The 26804-nt window shown below is 43.4% G+C and overlaps 1 protein-coding gene across 6 annotated transcripts in view; it reads right to left on the bottom strand.

Annotated features, from left to right (window-relative positions):
* LOC138569353 (uncharacterized) overlaps positions 1–25238 on the bottom strand; it is a 1814236-nt gene extending 1788998 nt beyond the window's left edge. For 2 of the 6 annotated variants that reach the window (XM_069647263.1, XM_069647264.1), the window contains exons 1-2: positions 25075–25177; positions 5503–5565 (exon numbers count right to left, since the gene is read on the bottom strand). The gene's annotated coding sequence lies outside the window, so the exon portion shown is untranslated. Of the gene's footprint in view, positions 1–5502; positions 5566–25074 lie in introns of all 6 variants that reach the window. The other 4 variants (XM_069647261.1, XM_069647266.1, XM_069647265.1 and 1 more) reach the window with 3 other exon arrangements.
* Positions 25239–26804: the final 1566 nt, after the last annotated feature.

Below are 26804 nucleotides of genomic sequence, written 5' to 3'. Positions count from 1 at the left end.
CTTTACTTTTCATTGGGTCTAGTTTCAGTAAGTTGTCCAGTGTAAGTTGTCCAGTTTCTGTGAATTTGTGGGACTCCCATTTCATTTCTAAAACGCAGTACTATAAATATCAACATCAATATCTATTCCCTGCCATTAGTGAAGCTTGGAAAATTCAACAAAATGTCTATTCAACGCCCATTCTCCGAAAAACGGTTCATGCTAGCTGGCGATGGACATTGTGACAGCCCCGGATTTTCAACAAAGTACTGCACATACCACTTTCAGGACATGGAAAGTAAAAAAATTGCGAGTTTGGTGGTCGTGCAGGTGGCCGAATGCAAATCCTCAGTGGCCATGGAGACACTTGGTTTTATAAACCCACTGGAAGATCTCCAATCGAGGGGAATGCAAATCGACCTCATAGCCACGGACAGACAAGTTTCAATAGCCAAAGAAAAGCGAGAGCAGTTCCCAAATATTCGCCATCAATTTGATGTATAGCACGTTGCCAAATCCATCAATAAAAAGAGTGTCAGCAGCAGGAAAAAAAAGAAAAAAAAGGAGAGTTTCTGAAAATATTTTACAGTGGTCCCAGACTTTCAGCAACCATCTTTGCTGGAGCTACAAAACTTGTGATGGTCTGTGGAAATTCTACTAGAGAAATGGCGGTCACTAATGCACCACTGTTCCAACGTTCACTCTTGGACAGAAAACCAACATTTCCACCAATGTGCACACCGTCCTTTGTCGCTGGAGCAGGAACGGAAGAAGTGGTTGATTCCATTTTCCCTCCACACAAAGCCCTTGAGAAGATTGTGTTTGATAAAACTATCAAGCGATCTGAAGGGACTCACAGAATTCTGTCACACGGGAGAGTGAGGTGTTCCACAATATGTGCCTAAAGTACAGGCCAAAGAGATTGCATTTCAGCATAGACGGTATGAAATATAGGACATTAATAGCGGTATTAGCGCATAACGAGAATGTAGGGCGTGAACAATCCAAGACTGCGGGAAACTTTGGGATGCTCCGCTACACAATGGCCTTTACGAAAAGAAGCAAAAAATGGGTGGTCAAGCCAGTATATGAGGAAATGGAATTCGATTTTGTGAAAGATCTTATGACTGTCTTGGAGGTACAAACTCACGGAATCACGCGCAATGATTTTGTTCCGAGTACACTTACATTGCCACAAAACATTGCCAATGTGCCCTGTCCACCTAAAGCAGAGTTCGTGGAACAGTTCACTTCCAGGTTCAAATGATTACCATCTCTTTTTTTGATCAACAATGTTTTTATGAAGTGTCCAAATAAAGCATCCACATTTGTCTTTTGAAATCTATCCTCTTTGTCAATTGTTTTTTCAACAAGTTCCATTTTTATGAATGCCATACAATGTAACGCTGTGCATTCACACTTCCCAGTTTCGTTGACCTACTGTGGGACATTCACTGATCAAAGTCGGTTGTTGGTGAGAAATAGGTGCACTCTGACCAATATATTCATGGGGGCATGTGTTGGGGGTTGTTGCTAATGTAAGGAAGGAGTGGGTCGGTTGAGCCCCCAGCCCCCATACATTATACATGAAAGTGACACCCTGCTCTTGCACTCGTGGGGGGCGCATCCTTTGCCCTTCTGCTGCCATGGGGAAGAAGGCCCCGTCATAAGCACAGGTGGGACTATTGCTAGACACACTTGGACTGGACTAGGCCGCATTCTGTCATTGCGAAGTTTCCCCTACCTCTCAGCAGTTCCAAGAACAGCGAGCACCGACAGCCCCCACATTTTTCGTCCTGTGCCTGTGCCTCAAGTCCCTTTCTCATGGATGCGCCAAGACAAGGGGCCTCATTACGAGTCCGCCGGTCCGGAAAGAACGGTGGTGGTAAATCCGCCACCACCGTTCTTTACGGACTGGCTGATTAAGAGTCCTGCAGGTGGGAGGAGTCACCTGGGTTTAACACCACCCGCCTGCAGGCAGACATGGAAACACCGGCACCATTACAGCATGGTGCCGGTGTTTCCACTTCCCCATTCCCATGGAGTCCTATGGGACTTCATGGGAATGGGGATTAACAGATTTCCACCTCCGGAATTACCGGGTCACTGGGGTTGTAATGCCCTGGTGATTCCAGCAATCACAGAGGCAGAATGGTAATACGAGTCCTGCGGTAACCTACCAGAATTTCCGGCACAGTTACCGCTGGACTCGTAAAGAGGCCCACGATGTTGCAAACTAAGAATGTATCTTCATTCTGAGTGAAGGTCAGCAGCCTTGATTTTTAGCTTGCGCGCTCTGCAAGACCACGCATCGCACAGTAAAAGGTTCAATTGTTTTTCGACCTTGAGAGAAAGGCATAATCCCCAAAGGAATTAAGGGAGGGGTGTAATAACGTCAAATATAATAAGGTTCATCATTCCAAAACTGGACAAAGGATCAAGCATTTTAATTTTGTGAAAAGGTGTTGATCTGAACGGTGTCTCTGCGTTACGCTAAGAGAATGGATATGACGAATATTATGCAAGTTTTACTTTCAACCATTTATATAGACCAACAACTCAATTTATCATTAGCCCACCGTTATTGCTAGGTTACATTGTACTGGGTTGTTCTTTGTGGCATATTGAAATGACACGCAAGTACATCCTGTGTGTTTACTTGTCTTTGTTCCCAGGCACATGGGGAGTTCAGCATCGAGATGCATGTAGACCACCACTCAGTTCCCCCAGGTTCAACGCTAAATTTTAATTAAAATGCTGTCTATGTGTTATTCGAATTGTAGTGTCAGCTTCTGCATCCCATTTCGAGCTGAATATACTCCATAGCACTAACCTCTGAATAGAATTGTGGACTAGTTTTCATGTTTTTTCTGTGTTGCCATTGTTCACGTCTGTGTTCATGATTAGGTTTAACGCGGGGCCGAATTAAATGGGTAAAATGATAAATTGTAATCAAGATAGTCTATTGAGACACATTTCAGTTTTTTTTGTCCAAACAGCTACATTGTGCCTTTCTGCGACTCATCGATTCCAAATCCCAACAGACTGGTTTTGGAATACTAAGAGGAAAGTTGGCATTGTACTTCAATGCCAAGGCATAAGAAGTGGTGAGCAGGGAGAGAAAAAAAAAAATCAGACCCATTCAGCCTATGGGGAGGATGAGACAAGCCTGGCCTTTGTCGCCACTGTTATTGCTGGTGCTGGAGCCTCCGACAATATGCATTAGAATTAATTTGCAGATAAAGTGCATCAAGATGGGCAGATGGCAATTTATAATGGGGCTCTTGTCGGATGATATTGTGATGCACTTGGAGAATCGTCTTGCACCCATTCCTGAGACACTCAAGCCTATGGAAAGGTACGCAGGCATCTCTGGTATCAAAGTAAATGTCCAGAAACTGGTTCCATTGCCCTATGGGGGAACAGAGGGGCAGCCTGTGAGAGAGATACCTTGCTGCCCACCATTTGAGATACAGTGACTTAAATATGTGGGGAGTCCATTTAACTAGAAACTTTAGACCGACTATGCAATGGAAACTATCCTCCACTTTTGAACCAAACAGAGATGTGAATTTATGGACAAAGGCGTAATGCTGCAAAGATGAATCTCCTCCCTCGGGTCCTAGGATTCACTTTGTTCCCATAATCACTAGTAAGGGGGCCTGTTGCAATAAGGACCAAGCTCAAATCTAGGATCCAAGATATTTTTGACAAGGGAAAAGAATGAGAATCACTTACTAATATTACCTAAAGAAGTGGCAGGTGAGGGCCATCAGGATACAGGGAGTTATTACAAGATACCTCAATTGAGGGTTCTGATGGCCCACTAGAGAATGGAAAAGGAAATAGAATGGATGTTCCTGGTAAAACAGGTGCTGGCTAGTGACAGTGGGTGGATATCCGGATCCTGGGGTAGAGGATTCTGATGGATTAGAAACCATGGCATTTTGTGGAACTCTGGAGATGGTTCCACAGTAACTATGTAGTCATCCCCCTCATTCACATATGAGCCCCCCTCATTAGAGAGGTTATTGGGCAGCCCCTGAGGCTCCAAGAATAGTTGAGGGTGGGCTGCAGAGAATGGGGCAGCTAGGGAAAGGGGGACATTTCATATCACTACAAAAGCTAAAAGAGAAATTAAATATAGGTACAAGCTTTCAGACCCACTGTTGTCCACCCTAGGAAGAAAGGCCAACAGAACTTTGACATTATGATAATACAGAATTCATGGGGTTAAACCATTACATAGATAGGTTGAAGCTATCCAAGATGTTCCCCCCCTACAATCCCCAAATGCTTGAGGAATTGCAGGGAAATTGGCTCGTTGTGGCAAATGTGGTAATTTTGTGAAAGAGCTCAATCAGATCGGAAAGAGGTGCTGGGGTGGCTGAGAAGGCTGGGGGAGTTCCTTAGGACAGGAGACCTAGGTTAGTTCTCTTCGGTCTACATATGAGAGAAAAAAAACAGGGGGAGAAGGGTTAGCTGCACAACCCATTTCTCATCATTAAAAGCTAGAGCTCGTCTGACAAGATACTGGAAAAGTTAAATATAGTAGGTCATGCTCAACATTTTTTGTTTCCAAGGGGCCTGTGTTTGAATAGAGCAAAGACTATATGGAAAATGTGTGAAAAACTAACTATGCCGCCCCTCCCCCCCCCAAAGAGGTCTCCGGTTTCGTAATACAAAACTTTTCACACCATATATTATGACGTCAGATGATGGTGTACTATACATCATATTGGAAAATACCCAGACTCCGTGCTTTTTGCTTGTCACATGTGTAATTGTTGCTCGATTCATGTAATTTTCAACAAAAACGTCTTGGTTACGGCTTTCTTTATACAAAACATCACGCTATAAATACACACATTTTTCTTCAAGGGTTTTACATAAGTTAATTCACTTCGCATAACGTTTCTGTTGTGAACATTGTTCTCGTTTCAAAGCCAGCTCTTTTGTCACTTTTTTGTGGTTGCCAGTCAATTCGTCGAAAAAAATTGGTCGACCAGACAAATGGTCGAAGCAAATTGGTCGAAAACCATTTCGTCGAAATTTTTTTTTTTCTATTTTAACCTTTTTTTTTTTTTTGGGGGGGGGGTCCCCCCCAACCCCCTTTTTTTCTCTAAAAACCCCTTTTTTAACTAAACGAAAACCCAAAAAATAAATATATAAATAAAAATTTTTTTCGACGGAATGGTTTTCGACCAAATTGCAGTCGACCAGTTTTTTTTCGACGAGTTGACTGGACACCCTTTTTTGTACATACAGAGATTTTTCTCAAGCAAATATTTTTCTGAGATGATGGGTCAACGCGTTTCAAACCCTCTCTCATGGGATAGACCCCCCATCTTCAAATATATTTCCCCTCCACCTCCCCCCCCACCCCCCCCCCAAGGCCTTTGTCAGGATAGATGGTGCTTTTAGTTGGCTAAAGAGTCGTCCAACCCTCAATCTAGGCTTCTAGAAAAAAATACGAATTAAAAATAAACACTTCGCTTACTAGGGTATTATTTATTAACATACCTTAGACACGCAGTCAGTTGGCAATTGTAGTCCGGTGTATCTTCTATTTTCTCTTTTAGACTCCTATAGATAATAATTGGAGATGGCTATAACTTTTGGTGTTTTTAGTTGTCAATTTTCTATTTCTTTTTCAAATGGCCACAAGTAGCCTCATATAGTTTCTAATCGTATTGCAGATATATGCTTTATCCATATTCGTTTAAATAAATGACTTCTTACAGCCCACACTGATATCATATTCTGCTAGCTTTATATAGCTTTATTTTGTATCTCGCAGCCACACAATTATGTGCCGCTTTGTTATGTTGAGAATCAGGAGCATATTTTCTCCTTTACCACAATTGCGTAATATGCGGCACAGATCGTTACATTGTGCTTTCCAAATGTAAATAAACATGCTGCCGGTACTGGGGACACGCCTCTTCCCTCGTGGCACTCAGATATACAGTTTTCCTTACCTCGCGTTCTTCTCTGATGCCGGTTTCGTGTCCGATGTGTCTGGGACCACTTCTCACCCATATACACGGAAAACGAACCGTTAATTGACTAGAAACGTGCTTCTTGGTGCTGCTTCTTAAAGGGCTTTCTCTGCCTTTGTGTTCATGGCAATAGAAAGTGGACTGCGTTGTCCGCTTTTCAATCTTGGTCTGTCCATGAATGTATCTCTGCAATCAATTACACTAATAACAGTGCAAATGTTGTATGCACTGTGTCATTAATATTTATAGAATTAGGTAACTTCTTGTCAAACTTTTTTACGTGAGAATGATGGTTATAGAAAGAGGACTAGGATTATGAACAATTCAAGCCTATGTTTGCGTATTCTGTGGACTATTAGTGATTTGGCGACGTAGGTGAGGAAAGACTATTTTACTGATATTTCAACATCAAAACATCACATACGTATTGGCTTGAGAAATTAATAACACCTTTATCTTCATACTGGGCAATATTTTGTTTTTAACTTGGTCCCCATATAGTAGCATTATGCTACAAAGGTTAAAAAAACAGTATCGTAGAGTTGATACTAGATATATGTAAAGATATATTTTATGTTGAAAAACGAACTAATAATATCTGTACAATGGATGTGGTAAAGTGGGCAATTAAGATAAGGAAAGAGTACAATCCGTAAGGCCAAATTAAGAAGTCGGGGAAAAAATGCTTGAGTATAAAATGTGCAATAATTGCTTTTGAATAAATGTTAAATGTGTTCAATATATGGAGACCAAGTTTAAAACAAAATATTGCCCACTATGAAGATAAAGGAGTTATTAAATTTCTCAAGCCAACATAGTTTACCATAACTGGCGATTTTTTGAGGTTTTTCAGTTTTACCTATAACCATAATGTTTTTCGATTGAATTTCAGAGGTTAGTGCATGCTATTTTCTTACAACTTACTAATATCATACATAGCCAATAAGCAATATTTTTGTCCAATTTACAAAGTTTCGCCTTAACACTCTGGATTTCCCACCTTGTAGCATCATTTCTAACACGTCTCTACACTTTTTGCAACTTTTCGAAATAATGTTGCATCCGTAGATGTCCAGGAACATCTGACTTAATCGCAGACCTTCTGGACAGTGGCACGTGACCATGCGCTTGCGCGTGGCATGGTGACGTGTTTGTGAAGGCGTCTGCACTTCGCGATCGGATCTGTGTTTCGAAGACAGTTCGGAACTTCATTTTCTACTGATCTAGGAACTTTCAACTTTAAAATTTCCATTGCACACCTCCTACACCTTTTCATACTCATTATCCATTACCAATCTACTACACAGTACGTACTTGGAAGAATATCAAAACTGCTATTTGTCTTAAAAATGTAATCAGTTATTGCCATCCCTCCTTCCCAAGAGCCACCACCACCACCAGCTGGAGGACCTTCACAACAAAAAAAAAAAAAGTGCAGTATTTTCAAAGACACGAAGAGGACCAAGAAGGTGAGGTAGAGGAAGTACCTGCCTCTAGCACCAAGATCAAATCATGGGTGTGCCAGTTCTTTGATACTGTTGGGAGTGTACCAAAGGCTAAGGCTACCAAAGTGAAATGCACCAAGTGCAATTTTGTACTCCGTCACAGACTACCTGTACAGTAATCCTACGGGACCTCCTCCATGCACCGCCACACCAAATCCAATGACTGCAATACTCTCAAAAAGGTTGTTCCTTTCTCAGCAAGTAGTAAGCGGTCTTCCTCCACCTCATCTTCTTCACCAAATACTGTAACCACACAGCCCGATGTCTGCGGGCTTTGGCGAGTTATAAATAAATAGGGAGGGCTACGGACTATTATCTATTGCAGCCCCTGAAATGGGGGATAAAGGCCATTAGCACCCCTGGTTCCCAAAGCGGGAACCCAGGGTGCTAAAACAGATTTTTCTTCCTATGGCGGGACGCCTGTGACATCCCGCTGTAAAAAGGAAGGATTATCCTGCGGCATCCAGCTGTAGGAAGGAACATCCTTATACAAGGCAGCCAACATGGAAAGAGAAGGCGGGGCTCCATGCACAGCTCCTCTTCCTTTGCCATGGCAGCCTGCAAAACCCCATGAACATATTACCACAAGCACTTTTTCCCCCTTTCAAACCTATCCTACCTTCGAATAACTTTACCACATAGCCGGTCCCAGGTAGACATAGCCACTTTAACACCATTTTTCATCCCCAGCGGTCATGACTAGTAGCCAGATTGTCCGCGTCATGACCTTATGCCACGACCCAGACAATCTGGCTACTGCCCATGGCCACAGGCGATACCTCCGTCACCAAAAGGTATATGACTATTTTTTGTACCTACATTATGACACTTGTCAAAAAATAAAACTCTGGCACATTTGCAAAACCATGTTTTAATGTCCTTGCCAGTGCTCCTCACGAGTTTGCTTGAAATCCGCCCATGTTTTTTTCTTAAAGTATCAAAATGTATATACATACAATAGTCATATAATTTAGCCCCGACTTGACAAAATCCAGTCAGTCTTTTCACAAACATTGAAGGTTGGGTCTATAATCTCTCTCAAAACCTTTGTCCACATTCGTCAAATAGCAACAAGGTTATAAGCCATTTAAAAATGTTGAGACCCCCCCCCCTCTAATTTTGCCCCCTCTTGAGAAAATCCCAAACTTTAGAAAACCATTTATATCTAGATCCAATCGCCAAATGTTGTGCAGATTCGTCAAATGACACCACATTTATTTGCCTTTACAATATTTTGGGACCCCCCCTCTAATTTTGCCCCCCCCTTGACAGAATCCCACAAAACTTGCAAAATGACATGCAGTTTCATTGAGTGGCGCAAACGTTATAAGCCATCCAAAAACTGCTTTTTCCCCCCCAACACTAATGCAGAAATGGGTACAGATGTCCTAGGCCATCAAGTGTCCGCGAACACCACAGGACTGCCCCAGGACATCTGGCGTGTTTGCAGACTATCAGGGAGATGGGGGGGGGGGGGTGAAATGACCCTTTTTTTGGCTTTTTATGGCCATATCCAATCCAATCCTCATCCCCCCCACATCCCCCAAGATTGTTTTTTTGAGTTTGACAAGTGCAATGCTGCTCCTGCCGCACATTTGGTGGAAATCCGTCCAGCGGTTTGGGCTGTAGGCGCGACGGGAATATATTCCCATTAGGTCTATGGGAAAAAAAATTATAACTTTGCCCCCCCCCTTGACCAAACCTCACCAAACTTTGAAAAAATATTCAGAGTGGGCCATATACATTTTTTGCAATATAGTTATGGTTAAGTTGCTGTTTCCATAGGAAGAGCACTTTTTGGGCGGCTTATAACTTCGCTCCCCCTGGACGAATCCTCACCAAACTTTGCAAAAAAGGAATATGGCCCACTCTGCAAAGTTTGGTGAGGATTGGTCCAGGGGGGGCAAAGTTATAGGGGGGGTCCCAAAACTTTTCCCTTTTCCCATAGACATGATGGGAAAAAAAACTTTGCTCACACCTACAGCCCAAACCGCTGGACGGATTTACACCAAATTTGCAGCAGAAGCAGCGGCTTGGTCCCGAAGCGTGCTTTTTAAAAAAAAATTGGTGTAAATCCGTCCAGTAGTTTTTTTTAAAAAGACAAAAATGTTAGTGAAAAAAATGTGATATCTGTCTCCGCTTCGCGGACACACTTCCCTGTTCGCTCCACGGACAGGACGGGGATTGGGCAAGCGACTTGCGCGATGTCCACGGACATCTGATGTGCTGTCCCATTGGCTGCAGTAAATCGTGCAGTGCGTCTTATTTTCAGAGACGCCCGCAATCTTAGTTTATTGTTAGTATATTGGCATCTGTGGCAAGCTCTGCGTTGACTTCAGACTTCACAAGTGATTATCACAACGTAATAAGCGAAAATTCTGATGCGATAAAATCAGAGGACAGAGGGGACTCCAATGGGGCTGTGTGAGGTTCATGTGGATTACACTTCCTGAACATCCCAGGCTGCTGCAGACTTGCAGGAGACACGCCATCGGTACACGGTGGCCTGCGGAGGACCGGATATCCCGTTGCCCCCACCCCCGCTCATTACCCGTGTCTCCCTCCTGTACCCCCCATCCCCCGCTCATGCCCGTTTCTCTCTTGTTTCCCCCCACCCCCCCGCTCATGCCCAGTGTCTCCCTCGTGTTCCCCCCACCCCCGGGTCATGCCCTGTGTCTCCCTCGTGTTCCCCCCCAAACCCCCGCTCATGCCCAGTGTCTCCCTCGTGTTCCCCCCCAACCCCCCGCTCATGCCCCGTGTCTCCCACTTGTTGCCCCCCACCACCCGCACATGCCCCGTGTCTCCCTCTTGTTGCCCCCACCCCCCCCCGCTCATGCCCCGTGTCTCCCTCATGTTCTCCCCACCCCCCCGCTCATGCCCCGTGTCTCCCTCCTGTTGCCCTCCACCCCCGCTCATGCCCCATGTCTCCCTGTTGTTGCCCCGCACCCCCGCTCATGCCCCGTGTCTCCGTTACCCCCCACCCCCCGCTCATGCCCCGTGTCTCCCTCGTGTTCCCCCCACCCCCTGCTCATGCCCATGTCTCTCTTGTTACCCCCCACCCCTCGCTCATGCCCCGTGTCTCCCTCGTGTTCCCCCCACCCCCTGCTCATGCCCATGTCTCTCTTGTTACCCCCCACCCCCTGCTCATGCCCCGTGTCACCCTCCTGTTCCCTCCCCACCCCCCGCTCATGCCCGTGTCTCCCACTTGTTGCCCCCCGCTCATGCCCCGTGTCTCCCACTTGTTGCCCCCCATGTCATCTTTGATGTCCTGGGTGTTAGGCTTAGCAGTGCACGGTGGTGGCGCGAGTTATGGTTGCTTAGCTTACCATAACTGGCGAATTTCAAGGGTTTTTCGGTTTTACTTGGAACCATAACGTCCCAACAAAGATTTTTCAACCATAACGTCCCAACAAAGATTTTTCACTGAAATTGCATAGGTTTTTAGTAGCGCAATTTACCCATAACGTCCCTTTAACAAAGTTTTTTCGCTGAATATATATATATATAGTCAGTCAATACAATGCATATAAAATAACCCCAATATATGCAAGGAAAAAGGTAAGTAATTAGGCAATTGTATTAAAAAATGTACATTACAATTCACAGGACAAGGACGTGGCTTACCCAAATAAAAAATGTCCACGACCATTCCAATAGGTACAGCAGTCAAATGGTACAAGCTAGGATGATAGTCCAGTTGCCTTACGCACTCAATCCACATAATTGACAGAAACAGAAATTAGTATTTTTGATGTCTTTCGTGGAATTCATGGGGACATCATTCCTTCCTAATGGGTTAGGTGAAGTTAATGAATGCACACCTTTTCCTCCTCCAGGAAACTTAATTACTCCATTCACTATGGATGGCTACTCACTCATTTGCAACCTGTCCGCGCCGCCATTGGCAGGCCGCCCTAAAGGAGGTTTATGTATTGCTGCAAAAAGTGAGCATTCTCTGTCCCCATTGGAGGGCTTTCGAGAACACACAAACGTTGTCACCTCTGTAACTAGATTCCCATTTGATCAGGGGGCTCGCTGGTAGTCACTCTTTACGATTCCCCTGGCGTTGGGGAGGCGGTCGGTGTGGTATGACAGCGGAAATTATACTTTATGATTATGGGCTATATGGAATTGGCCAATTTGACCTTAAAGATTTTACCGTATGGCCTAGTTGAGCGAATTTAGGCTGTATGAAATGATCGTACAACCAAATCGGTCAACTAGGCCATACGGTTCCATTATAGCGAAAAAGAGGAACGAGGGTTGCGGAAGTGTCGCCCACTTCCGGGACATTGGAAGTGTTGCAGGGACAGAACCGACGCCGCAGGGTCAGAATGAAAGCGGACACTGAAAGGTAAGTGGGGGGAGGTCAGCCATGGATTTGTTGATTTTCACCGCAGCAAAATTGGGTTTGCGGTAACATTTACTACAGTCAATTCCACCACGGCTAAACGGAATTCTAAAGGGTGAGTAATCCTCACTCGGGATTTTAATGTGGATTGCAGTCTGGATTTAAATGGGTTTGACTTATCTTTGCTTAACTCTTGTTCAGGGAAACAAGACGCTACAGGTCAGATCTTCTATGGCGATTGTCCCGATTTTCAATTTGCAATTAGCAAGACCACAGGGACATCACAAGGGTGAGCCGAGGGCCTGAACTGAAAGTGATAATTTTATTTTTCCTTTTGTTCATATGTAAACAAATGTAATAAAATGTTCAGTGACTTGCAAAACAGTGGAGCCAGGAGCACTTTTCTTAGCAACTACTCAGCCAGCAGGAGCAGAAATGTATCGATTCAGCCTGGATCGGCATCATCGTCCATTAGTTCAGTAAGTTAAGGTCCTACTGCACTGAGCAAACACACATTGGAACAGCTCTTGCTCTGGCTGTGTAAATTGTAAATAAAAGGACGGCCAGTGAAGTCATGCATATCGAATTACTCTCCCCCAGGTTTAGATTCAAGGAACTTAAGTTTCTCATGGTCATGGAACGGATAGCCATCCAGTTCTGTTTTAACTTCGAATTCTGGGATTTGTAGTTTTCCCACCAATTTGAAAGATGGGGAACTACACATCCCAGAATTGAAAGGGGGAATGAACTGAATGCCCTTCTGATGCATGTCCACAAACAACTTTAGCTCTGTAGACCAGGCATGGACTGGCCTTTAGGGCAATAGGCCCATGGCCGAACCAAAACGTGAAATGCTTGTGTGGGCCAGTTTTTTGGGTCAAAGTGGGGCACTTTTTTGGCCAAAGTGGGCCAGTTTGATGAGTGACTTCACTATGCGGCTAATAGTTTTGACCACTGTTGGTGAATAAATATTCTTTTAACTGTACAATTTGCATCACATTTTATCAAAAATCTCCCCATTGGGTACTATTCAAAAAGTGTTCCAAAAGGAATGAATTCCCATTTGCAACTGTGGGCCACTTTTATGTTGGTGCCCGAGACAATTTGATGCCCCAGTCTGACCCTTCTGTAGACTGTGTGACCACTGGGCCTATCAGTGCTTTCTGATAGTAAATAAACTGCCCCCTCCCCCTGTCCTCTGTTTAGATGTACACATTGGCACTAGAGTTGTTGCTTCGCTTGATCCTTCACCTACCTGCCTTCTCAAGCAGGCAGGACAGATTCTACATTCAATTTGAAGTATCCAGAGCAATGGGGGTGAAATATTTCTTAGGTCTATTCTCAATTTGTGACACCACCCATGAAAGCATTCCTCCCTCTGAACTCGCAACACAAGGGTCCTAATGCACTCAGACCTGGGAAAACAGTAATGATGGGGCTCTGGTGAGGTGGTGGTCTAGGCCATATTTGTGCCGATATTTATTTGAACTTTGTCATTTTCAAAGGTTTTTTTTGCCACTATCTTTAAGAAGGTAAATGAACATGTATTGCAAGAATCAAGAAAGAAATCAACAGCGCCCACTGAACGCTGTCCCTTTAGGATTATATGGTCAGTGGTGACTCCGACATCAGACCTTCATAATACACCAGGCAGATCGTAAACAAGCTATAGTGATTAGATCACTATGCAACCTTTCGGTGTGTCTGTATTGGCTATGACATTTTGACAAAAGAAACACAATGACATGAGCTTTCAGACCGCACATGAGTAACTTTTCACCCTTTAATGGGATAAAGAGTTGTCAAAACAAACTTTTTGTCGCAGCGAGGGGTCATGATGCCCATGCCATGTGGTTCCAAAAAAATGCAAGTTGAGGCCAATTTTCAAAGCGATGACCTGTGACTGAGCAGCAAGCTCATTGCTCAAAAGGTGCATTATAACACTTCCACTAATCACTCTTTCATTCAAGGCGATCAACGAACGAGCGCCATGAAAGACCAATTCTGCAGCCGCCTTAGATTCATGGAGGATCAGCTAAATATGTGCAGAGACAAGTTTCAAAATGCTACCTTGCTACAGCTGGAAAATCCTGCCTGGGTATTCGTAAGTTAACTAAAAAGCATTGACTTAATAGTAAGTTAAAGAACTTCAAATGCAAAAAAGGCAATGTAAAAATAAGTTCTTGGTACAAGTAGTTTCAGTTGGAGCAGTTTTTAATTCCATTCCGTAAACCACACGTGCCTGACACAAAATCAATATGTTAGCAATAGAAAGAATAAATACAGTGCCAAGAAGGAAAAGGATTTACTTTGGGTTGGCGGCTTTGGGGTTTATATATTTATAATGGATAATGTTTTCTAAACATATGACAATGCGGGATTTCCCTGGTTCTATCATTGAATTTACATATAATAAGTCACACCGCAAAATTCACTTATCTCTGCGGGTATTACCTGCTGCCATACCAAAGGGTAACATGTTTGTGATTACTGAACACCTTTTGGCCCGCAAGTAAACTAAAGGCTGTAACGTAAAGAGAGTGCATGTGCGTGGGTGTGTATGCGTATGCACACAAGCGCATACTACAATCAGCCTCCATTGATCTGTGGCATGCAGATTATCAAGATGGCAACATGTTCATCTTCACCAGTAGCCAGTGGGGGAGCTAAAAGCCTAAATGACCACTTAAGAAAAGCTATTAAGTTTGCTTTGCCAGTCGCAGCAGGGCTCCTCCCCCCCTTCTCCTCTCCACCCATGTGTTGGTGTTGTTTGGTGGAAGCAAGGGGTGGCATTTCAGTGGAAAGTATGTTGAAAAGCCCAATTCTGGCCCTGGGTGCCTGGTTTTGTTTGTGATGATAAATCTGACAATTTATGACCTTTTAAGAAAATATTTGTTAAGATTAGTTAACTCCACCTGCTATACCGCGATAACCATGATAAACCGTCATTCGGCAAGAAGGTTATCGTACCGCCATAAAACTAATACCGTGACATCCCTAATGAGTACCCATCTACAAGAGGGCCCCCCCCCCAAACACTGCCTGACAATTATCGTTTACTTGCGATGCAAGTTTGGGGCGCAAAATTCTTTGCTAATCTCTTGTTAAGCATGTTGACAGAATGGGGCACTGTCGAGGAACTACTGCAACACCATCAGACAGGCTTTAGAAAGGGACCTGGCACCATTCACTCCATTTGGGCACTTTTTATTGCCGATACCTACGCAAACCCAGGAACAGTTCCGCAGTTGATACTGTTATGCGCACTAAACTGTGGGAGAAATTGACATTGTGGGGGTATTGATCACTATGTTACATTTTATAAAATTATAATTGATACTTTTGCGCGCATAACACTATCCCAGGAGGGAATGTGCTCAGCCTTTTAATATTAGACTTAAGCAAGGCTGCGTCCTCGCCCCTGCACTTTTTAATTTATTTGTTGCAAATTGTTTTCAGGCTTTAGAGACTGTTAATTATCCTCCCCACTATGGAAATGTATATATTTCCTGCCTAACATACACGGAAGATACGGTCATTATATAGAACCCCAGTGGGATTGCAATGATAGCTGAATGCTTTATAGGATTATGGTCAGCCTAATGGCCTATAGGTTAACTTGGCAAAAACTAAAATCATGAGCATTGGGAAAAACCTCACTGATCTACGACCTTACAATCGAAAATGGGTGGCGTCAGATTAGAACAAACAAACATCTATAAGTATTTGGGGATCTATATAAAGGCCTCGCCATCATACGTCCATTATGCAGAAACTAGAGCTAGTAAGGCTTGGCTGAAATGGCTTGCCTTAAGAAAAGGGATTGATAAACATGGTGGGAACTCAGTGGAAGCAAAGATAAAAGCATACAGGACTTCCATTATACCGACTGTCCTCTAAACATTCAATACTTTGCCTGAAATGGCGGTTGTGTGGTTGGTTAAACTAGAAGCAAGAATCATTCAGTCCTTGCTTTCTCTTACTAGATCGTTCCAAGTTGAGGCAATTAGACTGGAACTTGGTCTCCAATCACTGACCTCCCTTTGGAAAAAAAGGCTGTCTGTAGATTCTGGGTTAAGAATAAACATGCACCTCCTGTCCCCGATACTTTAACTAGCTCATACAATAGAACATTCAAGGCGATTCACATGTAGTTCATGGTATAAAGAAATGGAGAAATTAGTAAAGGCACATTGCTTAGCAATTGGCTTGCCATGTGGTTGCGACCGATGTTCCTCTTTTAATAAGTAGACGGTCAATGAAAACCAAAGCGCAAAACAGAAAACCGTCTCTTGCACACTTAGCTACATTATGTAAGTACATCATTTATTCCCAACAGGGTATGTTCATGGATGTACCTCGCAGTTATCTGGTAAAGCTTCGGCTACCTGCATTGATTCGTTTTATAATCTATGCACATTTTGATATTTTACCAGTTTTTGCAAATACTGTGGCCTGCAAGGACATCCCTAGGGATATGCACCTGTGTTGCCTATGTAGCGAACAGGTGGGAACCTGTAGACATATCCTTACTCAATGCTCCGCTCTTGGTCACTTATACCTGAAACGGTATGACAAATTTGAACTACTTGGGTCGGATCAGTTTTGGTCCATGCTATATGGCGCAGAATCTTTGGTGGTGACGTCAGCGGCATATTATATTTGGCAAAGGGTAAAATTCAAGTTTTACGAAATCACCATCCGACGCTTCAATATAGCCTATTTTTGATCTAAGTGTACAATTTAGTTACGAAAGATGAAATCACTAGGAAAGTTTGTTATAGTACAGGGCTTAAACCGCCCATTGTCCGAGTCATTTATGGTCCTTTTATATCTATATGCATAGTATACTTTTTACTGTTTTGATTGCATTGTAAAATGTTGACGATTTAGAATTTGCAGATGGAGTAACCATGACTAGGATACATTATAAATATAACATGCTGACATTATGTATGGTTTCCAAAATTATGATTGTACATGAATGTCAAATTATGTATTTATCTATTATCTTGTAGAGCATAGTGTAAAAGGTTGATTGCACTCAACCATATGCACTTAATAAAAAGAAATAATTTTTAAAAAGTGTTTTGTTGAATGGGTCCCAAAAGTTTAAAGTACCTTTAAAATGGGAATAAAGTTAGGAAATATTCGTGTCAAGATTGATGCAGAAGTCCTTCAAAAGGATTTAGAGCACGTTTCTCAGCAGATGTTTAAAAAGCAATGGAATTGAATAAAGTTCTTCACAAATGTTATAATGGAGGTGCTGGGGTACCAAGTATTGAGAGTACTCACCGCCCTTACCTGATTTTCCCAAAGGACTTGGCAAGTTGAATGGGGGGTAGGTTTTCTCACCGTTGGATCTAGTTGCAGATGCCCGGGTGCAAGTGATGTTACAGTCAGATCCAGGAGCTGAGTGCAACCCTGTCTAGTGGAGAAATGCAGCCGGCACCAATGCAGTGCTCTTCAAGATACTCTCAGGCGGGGGTTCACCGGTTCCAGTGAGAGTCACAGCACAGGCGGCAGCAGGCGTCTCAGCAGTCGCGAACAAAAAATGCCTTCCAGAACAGGACCGGTCAATGCTGGTACGCTGAAACTTATCAATAGGACAAGTTGTAGCTGGGGACCATTGAAGTTCCGGGCCAAAACGCGAACAGCAATGCTTCTAGCACCGTAACCCAAAAGAGCTGGTCAGTCCAGTGGGTGGTCCAGGGACACTTCCGAATGCTCCAAACTACAGGATTGTGAGAAGGCGGCAAGACTGGTTGGTCCCCCCAGTCCATCAAAGCACCAGCAAGGGTCTTTTGAAATCAGGTAGCCCAGCAGGGCTTCACCGGGACAGCAGCAAGAATGGTTGCAAGGCCTCTTCAGGATTCATCCTGGTGTCTCACGGTATCCGCACAGCTACACAGGATACTTGGCTCCTCTTCTGATCTGCTGGAATGGCTGCAGGGCTCCACTTATCCTAACTTCAGGCGACTGATCAAACTCAACCCTCCAATAGCAAGATCTGCACCACTCAAGCACACCAGCAGTGGTCCAATCAGCGACTACTGGGGGCTGACCAGTGCATGCACTGTAAACACACTGGTGCCAGTATGTGAATTGGGACCAGACAGTCCCGGCACACTTCCTGAGCCCATAAACCCATCATCCACTAGCCTGCGAAAACTGGAGCCTTCCCGGGCAAGTGCATGACCATAAAAAGGAATTGGCTGACTTAGGAAGGAAGGAAGCCAAAGGACAAAATGTGAATGAGCTAACCAAAAATAGAGCAAACTTTTTTTTTTTTTTTAAATCTAACTGCTGCCCCCAGCTAGTCTTTAGGCACATTTAAAAGTAACCAAAAATCCCTTTGGTCCAAGTCCAAGGTGATTCATGTTGGGTGCAATATGAAAATGTTACCCAAAAGAATGACAAAAGAGAAACAGTTTCCTAGTCCCGAGTCTGAAGGACCAGTCCGTTTCCCAATAACGGATGAGCAAAAGGCCAGTCAAGTGAAGCTAAATGCTTCACTACACTGTAAAAAGTTAGGACATAAGAGTAAAACTAAAGAAACAAGTGTGGGGGCCATAAAACATGGAGGAAAAGTTGCCTAGAGAGTAATATTTCCTAACATGGGTGTGTCAGCTTTCTAGGTGTGCCTTGTGTGCACTGGGCTTGTGTCCCGAGGGGTGGCATCCAGTGTCAGGGTTGTTTTTGTTTGTAGCTATTTTTTGTCATGTGGCATGGTTGGCTGTCGGTGTGTGGTTTGTGCATTTGTGTGTAGTTTTGCTGGCCCTTTTAGGTGTGTGTCTAGTGCGTGGGAGTATGTGGATGAGGAAAAGAGGAGGGTGCAGTTAGTTGGCTTCTGTTTGGTTCATGGTCCATGGTTGTTTTGTTATTGGATCTTCTATCAGTGCTGTCCCATGTCTGCTTTGGATCCAGATTATGGTTTGTGGGGGCGCACGCTTTTATGCTTGTACAAGTCAGTTGAATAGCCAGGTTTTCAGTAGTTTTCTGAAAGTTACGTGGTCTTCCGTCATTTCCTTGGTACCAAGTTCCATAGTTTGGTTACCAAATACGAGAATGCGGTTCCACAGAAATTCCAATTCTCATAGTGTTACTTTGTTATTTGGAAGTCGTTGCTCAATCTTAGGTTTCTTCCTGGTTGGTAGCAATTGACTTTAGCTTGGAGAAATTCAGCTCCTTGTCTGTGAAGCGTTGCCTGGAGAAATTAAGCTCCTTGTCCGTGTAGCGATTTGTGGGCGGTGCAGAGAGCTTTCAAATTAATGCATTTTTACTGGTAGCCAGTGTACACTTTCTGGGATGGCGTGATGTGGTCTCTTCTATTTAGTATCAGGAGTAGTTAGAGGCGGTTTGCGTAGTCTAGTCTCGATAGTACGAATTTGATGATTGCAAGGGTTCTGTGTGGGAAGTTGAGGTAGGGAAGTAGCCCTCATTTGTCGCAGGAGGTGGAAGCATTTTTTTGCTATTGTGTGGACTCATGGTGCTAGAGAAAGTATGCTGTCCATGATCCATGAGGATTCCCAGTTTTTTTTTTATTATTTTTTTTAAGTTCACTGGTGATGTCTCTGGTTGGTTTCCTGTGCATGGTGGCCAGCTCAGGTACTTCTGTGTCATACTGTCTTCTGGAGGGCAGGCCATTATTTCTGTTTTGGTCGGACTTAGTTTGAGATTGTTGCTTGCATCCAGGTTTATGTCGGTGAGGCATTTGTTGAAGGCGGCATTTGGGTCTTGGGCAGAGGTTATCTTGAAGAGGTGTTATTCTGCATAGTTGTAGGCGGTCAGTCCATGGATTTGAATGGAGTTTCATTAGGGGGGGGGGGGACATGCAGATGTTGAAGGAGCGCGGAGATATGTATAGGTTTATATGTAAAATGGCGGTAAGTGTGTTCTTTCTGTACGGTTAGTGAGGAAAGATTCAGCCATTCTAGTGCAGGGTTTATTTATGGCACATTCCACCAGTCTCTGTATAAGTGTTGTATGTCTTATGTGTTGAAGGCGGCTGATATGTCTAGTAGTAAGAGGGACGATTGGGTGCTGTTCTCTGTGTTTATTTTCAAGTCATCCCACATGGAGAGAAGTGCGGGTTCGGTTCCTCTCATGTGTCTGGGGAAGTGTTGGCTTTCTACATGTGGTTCTCAAGGATTTTGGCTGGGTAAGGTACATTTGGCAGGGTCTTCTGCATCTCCAGTTTCGTTTTTTTAGGAGGGGTTTGATGTATGCCGATTTGAACATTTTCGGTCCTATTCCTGTGTTTAGGGATAAGTTCTTTAGTAGTTGGACATACAAGGCTGGTGTCAGTGGCGTATTTAGGCTTTCTGCTGCCCTAAGCCCAAATAAGAGCATGTGCCCCCCCTCACAACTTTACTCCGCCTCTGCCAGACTCTGCACCTTTACAAAACTGTTATGCAAACTACACCCCTTCACACCCATTTTGGCTCCATAACATTATAAGGATGTTTTAAGGTTGCAGGAATCAGAAACGTATTGCTTCTGCTCTATTAATTCAAGCCTGTAATCTTCTGGATTGACGTGATTGGGTCACCGAAAATCACGAATTTAAAATGTACAGCATGCAACGATCACAGATCACCCGTGCCCGCTATTCCACCTACCCTCCAACCACTACCCCTAAATCTTACCTGCGGCGGCGCACTTACCCGACACTCTTCCCTGTGGCTCCTTCGCTACAACGCGAGTTCCGCCTCCCCATTGTTTTTTTGTTTTTAAACTTTCTTCCCCCACCCCCCTCCTTTTTATGGAAGCAGGGGACACCCCTGCAACCCCAGAATTCCCATAATGTCGATCAAGGGGAGGGCACCCCCCTTATTCGACATTATCGGAATTAGTCTTTTTTAAATGGCAAATGCACATAAAACACGCATTACACATTTATTTTACTGAGATTTTCATCTGAAACATAATCTTCTATGTTATGTTAGTTGAACGAGTGTTTTCAGATCTCTGCTGCCCAAGATTTGGAGAAGGCAGTGTGTTCTGCAGTTGAGTGCACTAGAGGCAATTGTTACAGCGAATTGTCTACTTTCGGTTAGGTCCGAAAACAATATTTTAGAGCAAGCGATAAGAACATAAGCTGTCTCCCAACTGGATAAAAGTGAGAGGGTTGGAACGAGGAATTTTGGCTTCAATGCTAATATCTGGTATCTCTCACAAATTGCCTGCTTTCACTCCATCAGAAACACTTAGACTGGTCTGTAATATTAATGCAACGTAACTAAATGTCAACATCCGGTCTTGTCAAATGATAAAGTTTACATATGAAATAAATGCAAGTGGTACAGGAACATCGTATAAAATTGTCGACTAAAAAAAAAAAAAAAAAAATTAATAAATAAAACAACCCCCTTCTCATGGTTACAGCTTTGGTGTTAGCCAGGGCGAAATGGAAAAAAGGCAAGCAGTCGGTGTACCTCCAATTCCTTGGGCTGGAACGCAGTTTAAATATGGCGTAGTGAAATTTGTAAACTCTGCCGGGGCATTAACACCTCAGTAGAGTAAAGAAAGAGAAAGTTCTTGGACTCTTCGGCTGTGCATTGTGGAGTACTAGCGACCCTGAACATATCATGTGTGGGAAGCAATAGCATGCCGCATAACTGCACAACGGAGGCACCTTTTTTAACAAACGAAGTGGTACATATTGCTGTCTGGGCAATTGTTCAAAATACCCAACACTCCACAAGTAAAATTGAGCAATAGCTTGGGCGTTCCAGCACAATATTACCTTTGTGTGTGTGGTTTAGGCTGTAGGTCTTGCCAGCTTGCGTTTAGGGTAATTTAAAATGTTAGTTAACTCTGATGAGTTGAACTGTACAATACATAGGAACATTTTGAGATTGATGTGTATAGATATAGATGTCTTGCTGTCGTTTGAAGTACTGTTTCACAGTAAAAGTCCTACCTTGTATTTAAATTATAATTCATGTACAGATTACTTGTACACATCAGTTATGGACTGTGCAACATACTTTGCAGTTGGTTCTCCTGGTAGTACTGAGCGTACAGCAGAATGCCATCAAAGACACATGATAAACCCAGCAGGGATGCCATTTGCCTACTTAGCACTGAGCAGCTTTTGTAAAGATGGCTAAATGGATATCTTTATGGGACACCTTTACAGCTGTGAAACAGGGTGTACCTTTGGTACACAACTTTTGTTCTCACCCTTTTATGGCTTTGTTCATCCTTGCATAGGTTTCTTGAGGCTCGTGAGCATTCAGATTTACTCTTCGCCATTTTAACTTCTCTGATCTATTTCATGCTTGCCCCTTTTGGGTGGCCACAGACATAAAATTAGGGGTCGGGGAGGGAAATTAGTGCTCGCTTCTGAACATCATTTTAGTGACACCTTTAAGAACTGTTTCGCTTAAGCATAGGCATGCATTTAATGTTATAAAATGATGCATCATTTTTAACCTATACTTTTCTGAAGGAAAAAACCTCTTTGAACAGTTTAAAAAAATGCATGTTGTATATTTGAATGTAAAAGGGATTGCTTCACACAGCGCATGTGTGTATTGATAAGAAAGACCTCCAAAGATAACGTGAAGTGGTACAAATAAAACCAATGTGGTTTTGCCTATTAAAGAGCATTTTGGGAAGATAAGAATGACCAAAGGTATATGCCTGTGAGGGTTGTATGACAATCACTAAATACCTAAAACGCTGCGTTTTTCCCTTTGAAAAAAAAAGCAGCATTTTGTAAATATCAAGCATATATACACGTTTGGCCATTAAAAACTTTAGCTGTCAGGGTGGAATGACTGCTAACAGCTCATACGTACTTGTGGATCCGCCAGACTTGGAGAAACAAAGTTGGCTTTAGATTTTAAAAAAATGACAACCAGTAAATTAAAAATAAACTGCAATATAATGCCACTCCTCTGGCAATCGGCCACCCCAGGCCTGGGTCTAGTCGGACTTGCATAAATACGTCTATGGCTGGCATTCTGTGGTTGAGGAGTTCCTTGAAGATGGCCCTGGGTCACTGGGGGGGGGGGGATCTGGCTAGTTTGGTGTCTTTTATAAGTTTGTTGCAAAGTTTCTTGACTTATAGGTTAGAAATGATTGTGGTGGGTGATGGCCGCTGGTTTCTGGTGGTTCTGAAGCCGTGTTTTTGGTAGGGTGGCTTGCATCAATGATCCGTTGTATCATTTATTTTAGTTAGATGGGGTTGTTATGTTGTCACATAGGGATTGTGATGGAACAATGCATTTGTTGCACAAGGCTAGGTTTTCAGTTTCTTTGCCGATTTTGAATAGTTCTTTTTGTGGGTTTGTAGATTCTTGTAGTGAATTTCTTTTTGCTTTCAGGACTGCTGATTTATCAAGTCGGATTTGTTATTGTCCGATTGGTTGTAGTATTTTCTCCATTGTTATTCCAGTTTGCATTTTTTTTTTTTAGTTCTCTCAGTTTTTCTCTGAACCATCTTGCTGGACTTTTCTTTGGAGTGGGTTTGAAGAGTTTAGCAGATGTCAATTAGTCCAGGCCGTCTTTGAGCCAGGTGTCAAGTTTCTCTTAAGCGGAGTCCGGAATCATTCTATTAAGCTGGGTCAGAGTTTGGTTTGGTTGGTTGATTGATTGATTGCAGTAGTTCTATCATTGTTCCCAGGTCAAGCCTCTTCTAGTTTCTTTTCTTTGTTCTGCCAAAACCCCATACTAACTCTGGTACTCAGCTGACTTCATTTTTACACAAGCCTCCACAAGATACTTAACGCTGCCACCACCCCCCACAACTCCCTCCCAGTCTGTATTCATGCCAGACGCTGCCATATGCGGAAAAAAAACTCTTCAAATACATTCATGGCGCAAGCAGCTCACAACCTGGAATAAAAATCGACTGCCATTCTCCTCCCCACAGCCGCTGTTCCAATACACTCATTCATCTCATAGTTCTCAATCCACCCTGTGAATCCTCCGACGGCTACTTCTATTTGCCCTTCATCCCTGCAACTTACGACCTACTGCCTTATGCCTTGACAGCATTAACCTACGCCTACCCACACTCAAACTGAAGATGCTACAGTATTTAGGCAGGGATGCCATTTAGAGGAAGCAAAGTATAGCAGCTGCCTCCTTTGGCATTATCCTTACAACCAGTGGGTGTGCAAGGGCCAGAACGCAGACACAGTGTGTATTGCCTCCAAACCATAAGGCTTTGTGAAGAGAAAGTCCTTGCACCCACTAACCCAAATTACATTTACAAACTCTCAGAAAACGTTAAACATCACTGACTAGATTGCACACCGTAGATCATGTCTGTCTGGTCCACTGGGCATGCTCTTAGTCCTAGCCAGGTATCCCCACCATCAGACCTTGGTTGCTGAGATCTTGCAATCCTAGATTTCTCACGGCTGTTGCTTTAATATAAGTGACGAATATTTAAAAGGCAGAGTTTTTTCTTTTCATTATGTAATAGACCAGCTTATGTCCCTGTTGAGCCACTCCATTTAGTTTGTAATAAAAAGCACTTCTTACTAAGTGTTAACTTTACTTTGATGAATGCACCTCCTAGGACTGCACAATCTGTTTCATCAGTGTGTGTTGTGTGGACACATCAATGAAGCAAGATACATATAGTACCATTAAATGGGGCAAAAACGGTTATCACAGTGCTAGGGGGCTAAACGTGGTTAAATTCAATGACACGAATTGGCATTAAGCATACAAGTAGCATGGTAAAGTCATCCGGGCGCCCCATTTTCACACGCACGTTCTTCTTTGCAACTAATGAGGGTGTTATTATTGTTTTCTGTTGGGTAAACCTAAACTAAAAGGGAGGTGCATTTTTGGATGTGTGGGAGGGGAAGTGTTGTTGGGTCGTCAACATGCCTGCGCCATTAGGGAGCGGATGGTCCAATCCCGGTTTTTATTTTGCATTCCGAGATTTGTGGTCTTCGATTTCACCATAATGAATCAATTCCCAGAACTTAAAGAAATTAACTACCATCTACCAAACAAAACGTGCACGGTGCCATGTACGTATCATGCCACCGAAATGGGTTGGTTCAAGGCGAATGGAACCTTCAGAAGGAAAGCGAGGTGGGCGGTAGACACCCCTGCGCCCCGCACCATCTTCACAGAAAGTTACACGTGTCTTACATCCCCGCTACCCCCACACGTTACCAATCAGCTCAGTATGAGCAATTACCCCTTTCTACTTATAGACAATTAATAAGAGCGCAGCAAATGAATCGCGTACGCCCGCACTGACCTCCAGATTCGGGGGGCCGCAAACTGTAACAACAGCGCCGGCCTGTCCCAATCAAGATACGAGAGGAGGAAGTCCTTCAAATATTCAATATTATTCCGGAACATAATACCTTCAAATCCAGCGCGAGCTCTCGCGTCTGCGCACAGCTAGCCACGAGACTGACAGACCCAGAAACGTCATAAAAGGGCGGGGGCTGGGTCTACTATTCTCGGAAATTCTACGCGCCGACGTCGCATAATTCCTTCCTTTAAAACGAAACCCCGCAGCTGCGCATAGGTTTCACTTTCGTTCCCTCGCCCGCGTTCTTGCGCTCAGTGCTTTAAATCGAAATTCAAAAGTACAGGTACTCGCTTTCCCAGAGTATCTGCTTAATGTTGAGAAGTGTCGCTACTCTTCCATTAAATGTATTGGCTGCCTGCTGAGAAGTGGTGGTACTATGTCTTCCAAATAAAAGGAAGTGCAGATGCTATATGCCAACCCTTCCGATTTGGGTGGGAGGCTCACGATTTTTTGACCAGAAAAGTTGCTACTTTTTACTTTCTCCCTCTTAAAATGTTTTAGTCCAATTCAATCCAATGGGAAAATTCACTTCTGCCGATTTTTCTTACGAAATCTCCCTCCCAGTTGTGGCAACTTGTTGGCATGTATGACTTGGGGCCGGCAAGTAACTGCCCATTTAAAGCACTGTCTACGCTTCAGTATCGCTCCCGTTGATCACAGCCGTTTTTCGGAGACCCGTGTTCTGAGCATTTCTGTTTATGTAGCATTTCTCTCCTACTCCCACCACCCAAATATGAACGACTACGCTTTTTTTAATGTCTATTGTCGCTTGCAGTGTTTATAATGGGGACGTAAATACAACAACAAAAGGGGTCAATTCAATAGTCCGAAACAAACTTGCATAAGTAAGCAAACTTCCACGTGCAGCTCTCTAGCTTTCTTGTCTTGTCACTTTGCTCTCTCTCTAATACACTGCAACTCTGGACATGCTCCATGTTATACCTCCTTCTGTGTTTATAGTATCCTGCTGTACTTCAGTAACAAAGGATTACGACTGCCGTACTTCTAAGAAGTGTCATTTGGAGGAATTAGTATTTTCTCCAAATCTCCAATATTGATTTTTCTGAAAATCTCAGCATTTCGACTGTCAAACACTTTTGGCTTTGTTAAAGGCTAGCACTAGCTGTTCTGGATTTCTGAGGCATTTTTCCACTGGTGTTTCCTGGATGTATCTGAAATAAAGATGCAAGTTTAACGCAGTAAAAAGGAACTCATGTTTCAGCTGCGGGAGTAGCACTGTAAAAGGGGAAAGGGCTCATCCAGATGCTTACAAAATAATAAAAGAAAACCCATACCAAAACTAATCTGTACAGTGGCACAGGTAAGTATAACTAAAAACGTAGTGATAGGACGAAACGCGGTAAATAGGCCTTAACAGCTTGCTTTTGTAGGAAACGTGTGTTAGCATTTTACATGCTGGAAAAGCCGTTGTGGCTGGTGATTCAGTGCAGAGCACACGATCCCAGGCTAGTGTTGAAAAAAGTTCATAATGGTTGTTATTTTTTTCGAGCTCAAAGGCTCAACCAACAAGCTATGAACGCATGACCATTTTATATTTCAAAATCGCTCGTAAAATGCGATTTTCTAATGGTGCCAAAAAGAACCACAGCAGTTTCAAATCGCCCGTAGTACATTGTGCCTGAGAAAAGGGTTAGAGTGTTCCCGATATG

This window comes from Ambystoma mexicanum, chromosome 2q, assembly GCF_040938575.1.
Source record: "Ambystoma mexicanum isolate Mex_15411 chromosome 2q, UKY_AmexF1_1, whole genome shotgun sequence".
Classification (NCBI taxonomy): Eukaryota; Metazoa; Chordata; class Amphibia; order Caudata; family Ambystomatidae; genus Ambystoma; species Ambystoma mexicanum.
Note: the sequence above shows the minus strand (reverse complement) of the source record. Positions and strands in the feature narration are given on the sequence as shown.